We start from the raw sequence: 8,031 nt of genomic DNA on the forward strand, positions 1-8,031 counted from the left end.
AAGACCTGATTCTTTGCTGCATGTTTGAGTCTGCAACTTTGTTGTGATAGACACTCAATCCTAGTGATTGTACTTACTCAACATAGTGACGGTGTAATTACCATCACAGATTGTGCGGAAGTTTAACTTTGGAAAAACAAATATTTGGCCTGCAGAATTTTGACTACTACCCGATGCGTCTACGTCCTGGATTGGCCAATCAGTGGTGCCCACGGTGGCGTGATACATGCACGTTTACTGCGGTGCTCTGATTGGCTGACCGAACGTGGCGTGGTAGGTAGGCTGTTTCTACTCTCTAAGTCCTCTTCTTTCCTTTTTTATTCCCTCATGCACTCCGTTCTTTGAACAGGAGGCAGGGAACTTCATGACCACAGTCGATCCGGCAAGAAAGGGAACCTGTGATAGTGCAGGGCACCCCTTGTCAGGGGTCACCGGTAGGTGGCAACTTTTGAATATTACTATAGTCACAGGTAACCTGGGTGCAGAGGCCCGACGCCCGTCCAGAGGGGGCAGGGGTCACTGCTCCCAGGCAGAATCTGTGTTATAGGTAAGTTAGATGTAATCAAGAAGATGACAACTAGCATTAGAATAAAACATAGAGATAAGGACACTCTATTGGAAGGGGAAGAAGTGGCAGAAATCACCCACAACAAACTGCAAGTCCCACTAACTAGAATATTCAGCACCAATGAAGGTTTTAAAGTAATCTGTAAAGATGACTTTGATTCAGATAAAATCCTTTCAAAAGAAGCAAGAGATATATTTTACAATGAAAGCCTTATTGTTGTCATGCCACCAGAACAAAAAGCAAAAAGATCAGTTTTTGTTCGTCAAGTCGATCAAGAGATCGGGAGGAAGACCTGAAAGAAGAACTGGAACGCCAAAATAGGTGGATGAAGATTGAAGAAGTCATTAAGATAAAGGACTATACTCATGTTTGAAGAAGTGTCAATGGCTGAGAAAGTTTTACAACAGGGCTTTCTAATATTCAACATGTCAGTCACACCACATCAAATAAAGAAGGAGACATTCATCAGTCTGCAAACTTGCTTCTCCTGCTACAAATATGAAGAACACACAACGAGAGACTGTCAGGAAAAAGAAAAAAAGTACTGCTCAGATTGTGCAGGCGACGACCATACCTACACTGAATGTAAGGCACACATGATGGCTGTCTCAACTGTAAGAGAAACAGGAATGTATACATAGGACATAGGACGTTAGCAATGGCATGCCAAATAAAAAACACATGATAAAGTACAAGGAACAAGAAACAAGGAAAAAGGAACAAGACAAGAAGGATACGACATACGTCGAAATAGCCAAGAGAGCGGTCCAAGAGGCTCATAGACCAGAATCCACCATATTAAACTTAAGTGAGCCAATACATGACAAGGTAATGATTAGTATGATCCATGCACATTTGCACAATATCATTGCACCCGGATCATACAATGAGGAATGGAAAATGTTTAAATTGAATAACCTACCAGAGATATTTCAGAGAATCACAATCCGAAAAACTATTTCAGACAACATATGCAAGCAGGCAGAGAGAAAAGACACATCAAGACGAACAAAGGTTTGAGCAAGAGCAACAACTGATACACAAAGATTTTAAGCAGCTATTAGAGATCCCCAGACAAATGACTAGAAGTGACAAGAGAAGATAGAAATAACAAAAGGACAGACAAAGAGGTGAGAGGAGAGAGAAGATAAGATGGAAACTGATCACAATATACAACCTGAATCTGCTGAAGAAATTGGATTAAAAGTTATCACTACAACAAAACATGGAATCCCAACATCGAGACCAACAGGAGGGACAATAGTAAAAACTGTGAAGGAGGGATATACAAGTGGACATATCAAGAAAAATCCCTAAGTGAAGATTATGTCTGGTCACTAATTACTACGGACAAACTAAAGATTACGGCCAAAGACTTTAAAATAGTAGACCCGTCAGAGTATAGAAGAGTCAGAAGCGGGAAACAGGATGATAGGTCTCCACTCCAACTGCCACAATCCAAGTATAAGAAATAATGGACAATAGACAAACAGTAAGAACTTTAAGAATAATACAAAACAACGTAAGAAACTGGAAGACCGAGAGAATTAACCTAAGTAATATATATCGCGAAATTGACCCTGACATTATACTAATAAACAGTCACGGTGAGACAGAAAACAACAACATAAAACTCTTTAACTATTATGTAAACCAAAGAAATAAATCGGGCAAGAAAAATGACGGAGTAGCGATAGCGGTTAAAAGAAACTTAAAATTTAAACTAATTGATGACTTCCAGGATGAATTTCTAGCAATAAAAATAAATACAACTCAAGGAGACGTAATTATTGCTACTACTTACCTATAGAAGACCTATTAAAATTGGCTAACAATAGTCATCCGATGTACATCTTAGGAGACTTTAACGCCAGACATAGGATTTTTGACAATACAAATAATAACGTCGTGGAAACGCCCTTAATCAATTAATAAATTTAGGGAAAATCAATCATCTGGGTCCTAACTTTCCAACCTGGAGAAATCACAATACACAATCGACACCAGACAAAATTTTTACCAACAACAAAGCCTTTTTCAATTACCATATAATACAGGCAGTGACCATCTGCCAATTATACTAACACTGTCAACAAGCCCCATACAGATACCAATAAAAAAGAGACTGAAAATGAGTAAAACAGACTGGGACAGCTTCAAAGACGACTTAAGTAATCACCACTCGATTAACCTACAAGGGAAAACAACAGAAGATATAGACTCAGAAATGGACAGACTGCACTCAGCAATAAAAACATCTATAACCAAACACCCTCCTACTTCACACTTTAGAACATTACCCAACAACAGACTACCAGAAATTAAATTAAATCCAGACCTATTACAATGAAATAGAAAACAGGTATGGAAAGACACGGCAGTAACAGATGGCTATTGTTACGAGTTGGGGATTTAGAATATAGTTATACGTCTGCAGATCCCAAGGTAACAACAATAAAAACAAAAGACAATCGGACTATAAAAGGGTAGACAAAGGATGCGAGTTTTCGTTGTATATAATAGAGTACCATAATCCCTTAACAAAATATTCAGCTTATAAATTACCCTTAACCAAACTTAACCTAAACATTAACAGTATATACATATTAATAAACATAAAAACAATCTCGAAGCAAGTGGACGTGGGAAATTAATACAAGAATACTAGTACTTAAGTGAGGAGCTGAGATGGCTGACGAGTAAAGGCTGAGTATTGTAGAAAGCGGTAGGTAGTCACTGCACGTACGTAGGTTTAGAGGATAGATGATCCTGTGGTCACTTCCCAGAGGCAAAGTGCTCTCTCCTCAGGTGGAGAGTGACAGCAACCAGGATAGGGAGAGGAAACCTCGAATTGGTAACTAAAGACAGAGTCATACTAGGTAATCTCGTCCCCTAGATAGCATTTGCTTTCGTGGTGCTGGGTAGGTGATCAGGACAATAGATAGCGTGCTTGTAGTGCTGGGTGGAGGGTTCATCTTACACCCCTCCAAAGACCTCCGTAGCGCAGGCGCAGAAGGAGGTGATCTCCTAGTGCGTCTGGAGAGTAGCTGCTGCATTTCCACTGGAGCTCGGGATAAGGAGTCTGCAATCAGGTTATAGGGCTGGGTGAGGAGGAGGCCCAACGGAGGATTCGCTGGTTGGAGGTCTTGTTGGTTTGGATGAACGTGAGTGGAGTTATGGTCGGTGAAGACTAGGGTTGTTTGTGGGCAAGACTGGAGGTAACATTCAAACTTCTTTATTGCCAACACCAGAGCCAAGGCCTCCTTCTCTATGGTCGAGTGGTTGGTCTGATGTTTTTTCAACTTGGCGGAGTAATATGCCACAGGGTGAAGAACATCAGTGGTTGGGTCGGGTTGTAGGAGCACAGCCCCCACTCCGACACCACTAGCGTCGATTTGCAGATGGAAGGGCGAGGTGTAGTCAGGCTTGGAGGCAAGGAAGGCTTTGAGGCGGTGGAAAGACTGGTCGCACCTCTGGTTCCAGATGTAAGGGACCGCAGAACTGGTAAGGTCTGTGAGGGGTCCGGCCACGCTGGAGAAGTTACTGCAGAACCGACGGTAGTAGCTGCACATCCCCAGGAAGCGCACGAGTTCCTTCCTCGTCCTTGGAGTGGGAAAGGACAAGATGGCTCTAACGTTTGCATCCTTGGGTCTCACCATACCATGCCCAACGATGTGTCCCAGGTAAGTCACTGAGGCCCGGCCAAAAGCAGATTTAGCCAGGTTTATGGTGAATCCAGTCTCTTGCAGTCGTGCAAACAGTATCTCCAAACGCACCAGATGTTCGTCCCAGCTGTCCGACACCACCACCAGGTCATCCAGGTAGGCGAACGTCCCACCTAGGTCCTGAATTAGGAAGTTGATGGCCCTCTGGAATGTGGCCGGGCATTAGAAAGCCAAACGCCAGCAAATATTGAAGAATAAATGGAGTATAAATGCCGAGATTATTTTGGCCTATCCGTGAGTCCCACTTGATATCCTTTCAATAAGTCCACCGTACTGATAAATTTGGCACAGCCTATGCTGTCTATTATATCTTCAATAAAAGGTAAAGGGTAGGAGTCTGAGACAGTGACCTGGTTCACTTTACGATAATCGGTACAGAAACGAAAAGTGCCATCGGGTTTTGGAATGAGAAGGCAAGGTGAAGCCCAGGGGGAGGTACTAGGCTCAGCTAAGTTATGTTTTAACAAAAAATCTACCTCCTTTTTCATAATCTCTTTTTTTTTGTGGATTTAGTCGATAGGCTGATTGCCTAATGGGTTGTACATCATCCGAGATTGGCTTAATATATCATGTTTAAGTATGTGCAAAACCCTGGGAGGTCTGATGTGACTTTAGAAATGTTGATAATAACTTAGTGAGATCTTTTGTGAGATGGATTCAGAACAGAAAATACTCATCAAGTTGTTGAGTATGTGACTGTTAGTAGGAGTTTTCTTTAGGTAGAGGAAGTCTAAATTCTCCAATAGGAGGTCCATGTCATCTGTCTCCGGCTCCGGCCCACAACAAAACCAAATGTACAATACAGGATTAAAACTTATAGCCTCTGGGATGTCTTCCTCTGACTGCTGGAATGGTAAAAGTTTCATGAGATTAATGTGAACAGAGTTGTGAGGAATCTTTTCTGCGATCAGGAGTATGGACTATAGTTGAGAGGAGATAGTTTATTAGCAACTATGGGGACCAGTAAACTTGCTTTTTAGGGGAAGCCTGGAATGGGTAGAAAGAGTAACACTTTGTGCCTGGAAAATGATCTTTTAACTAATTTAGGTTGGGACTTCACCATTTTTTCTTGGACTTTTTAAGTTTGACTGAGCAATGGTTCGGACTTCAGTTAATTTGTCCCTTAAAGTGTCAATGTATTGGGAAACTTTATTTGCGAGCTTAATAGATGAGTGTCAAACCACTGCTCCTTTACTATTTAAGGGGTCCCCTTATTTGTCTCCCATATAGTAACTCGAACGAGGAGAAACCCAATGACTCCTGGGGACATTCCCTGATGGCAAAGAGTAACAAGTCTATGCTTTCATCCCATTCCTTTTGGTGTTCTATACAGTATTTTTTGAGCATTGATGTACAATGGTCCACACTGAGGTCTTTCATCACCTGTTTGAAAAGATTGCTCGTAAAATTGGTGCCCTGATCGGATTGGATCTCTTTAGGAATGCCCACTGAAGTGAAAAGGTGCAAAAGATGTTTGATTACGTTTTTTGAAGTGATGCTTTTAAGGGGAAAAGCCTCAGGATAACGTGTACTGGTATCCATAACTGTGAGCAGGAATTGATTTCCCTTCTTAGTCTTTGGTAATGGGCCCACACAATCCACAACAATCTTTTCAAATGGTGTAGAAAATACTGGGATGGGCTTAATATGACAAGATTTTAGGTATTTTGACACATCCTTCCTAAGTCCAGGCCAATAATAGTGTTGGAGGAGCTTTTTATATGTTTTCAGGATTCCCAAATGTCCTGAAATACCATCATGGGCAAGGGCAATTAATGCTGGTCTGACTGAGGTGGGAATTACCACTTGATGTATTTCAGACCACGTGTCTAGATAGGCAAGCTCAGGGGGCCTATAGGCCCTCATCAAAACCCCTTCATGATAATAAAACACGGAAGGGTGTTTAAAATCTTTACCCTCAACTGCTGCATGATGAAGTTTAGTCAAAGATGGATCAGATTGTTGAACGAGCTCATCCTTACTAATTGTCTTATTGTACAGATCTTCTGTGGGTAGGAAAATATTAGAGGTGGTTTTAGACGAAGAGGGCCCATTTCGCACACTCTGTGACCGGGTGACAGCACAAGATGGGAAAAGATGAGGAATAGTTTCTTTAAGGTCAGTGGTGGAGTTGACAGGTAAGGGAGAGTCGACTGTCTTTATGTTAGGAACCACTAGATCTCCTACCAAGTCATTACCCAATAATAAATGAATGCCGCACACAGGCATTGGGTCTTTCCTTATTTGCACTTCCCCAGTAATCAAGGGACATTGGAGGTGCACTTTAGCTAAAGGATAGGAAGAATGGGATGAGAGATCTGAAATTAGAACACTCTCATTAGTAAATGCGGTAGATATATCGGGAATGACGTTAAACAGGAGGATAGATTATTGCTGCGCCCGTATCACGTAGTATACGAATAGGAAAGAACGAGACCTCTATGATTGAAATTTTTCCCTCATAGGTGAATGAAGAGAAGAGATCCTGATGGGGCCTTTCCACATTGGTATTTGCTATTGGTTTGGACTTGGGATCCAGGAACTACTTTTAGCAATTCGACACTTTGGGTGTTTACAATTCTGGATCGTATGGCCTGGGTTTTACAGTAAGAACAAGTAAGCTTGGTTGCATCGGGGGAGTAGGTGTGGGACCTTTCGACCTACCACTCACGTTCCCAAGGTTATCATCAGAGGAGGACCTAACATGTCGGGAAGTACCACGTTCTCTACTGCCCAGTGACTCCACCAACAAAGCGTACGCATCAGCCAGCTCAGCAGCACGCCCTAAATTAACCTCTCCACGCTCCTCCACATGCTTCAAGATGTGAAATGGTATCTTGCTCTTCCACCTCCAGGACTACCAAATTTAACAAATCCTGAAATGTGGAGGTCTCTGTAGCCTCTAACCACTTCTTAAAAACCTAAGCTTTTCTTGAGCAAACTCAACAAAGGTGTGGGAAAATGGTTTGGTTAGTTTACGAAACTTCTGCCGGTATCCATCTGGCGTGATAGCATAAGAGGTGAGGATATTCTTTTACGTTATCATAGTCATCAGTCTGGTCTAAACAGTTATAAACTCTACGAGCCCTTACCATATAATTTAGGAACTAACACTGACACCCACTGGTCCTTTGGCCACTCATTCTTCCCGGCTATTTTCTCAAAAGTCCTAAATGACCCGTCCATATCGGATTCATCAAACCCGGGAACGAGGGAAGAAGCAGTAGCAGGGTTAAAAGCAGCTAGTTTCTCTCTTAATGCCACTTCCTTTGATCTAAACTCCGATGTTAAGGTGACTTCTATCTCTCTTACCTGTAGTTCTTTCAGTCTAACCTCCTGCTCCAACTTGGCCCGTTCCATCATTTCCTCATGCTCCAACTTGGCCTGTTCCGACCTTCCCTCATGCTCCAACTTGTGCTCCAACTTGGCCTGTTCCGACTCCTGCTCCAACTCGAGTTCTTTCATTTTGATTTGGAACTCGAACATAGCTCGTTCCAGTTCTAAGGCGTCTATTCGTTGTGTTTCTTGTTGAGGGCTAGCCAGACCTGAAGCAACTTCTGAGTGAGGAGGGGTGGTGGATAGTGGTTGAAGTTTCTTGGACATGGGCGTTAATCTGTCAACAGCGGATTCTTTTAAAACTTCATGTTGAACCAGCACTTCAATCACATGATTTTTAACATTTCCTTAGTCAGTTGCTGTGAAAATGGGATATTATAATAGTTGGCTATTTCTTCATTT

Source organism: Homarus americanus, unplaced genomic scaffold, assembly GCF_018991925.1.
Source record: "Homarus americanus isolate GMGI-L3 unplaced genomic scaffold, GMGI_Hamer_2.0 scaffold28489, whole genome shotgun sequence".
Classification (NCBI taxonomy): Eukaryota; Metazoa; Arthropoda; class Malacostraca; order Decapoda; family Nephropidae; genus Homarus; species Homarus americanus.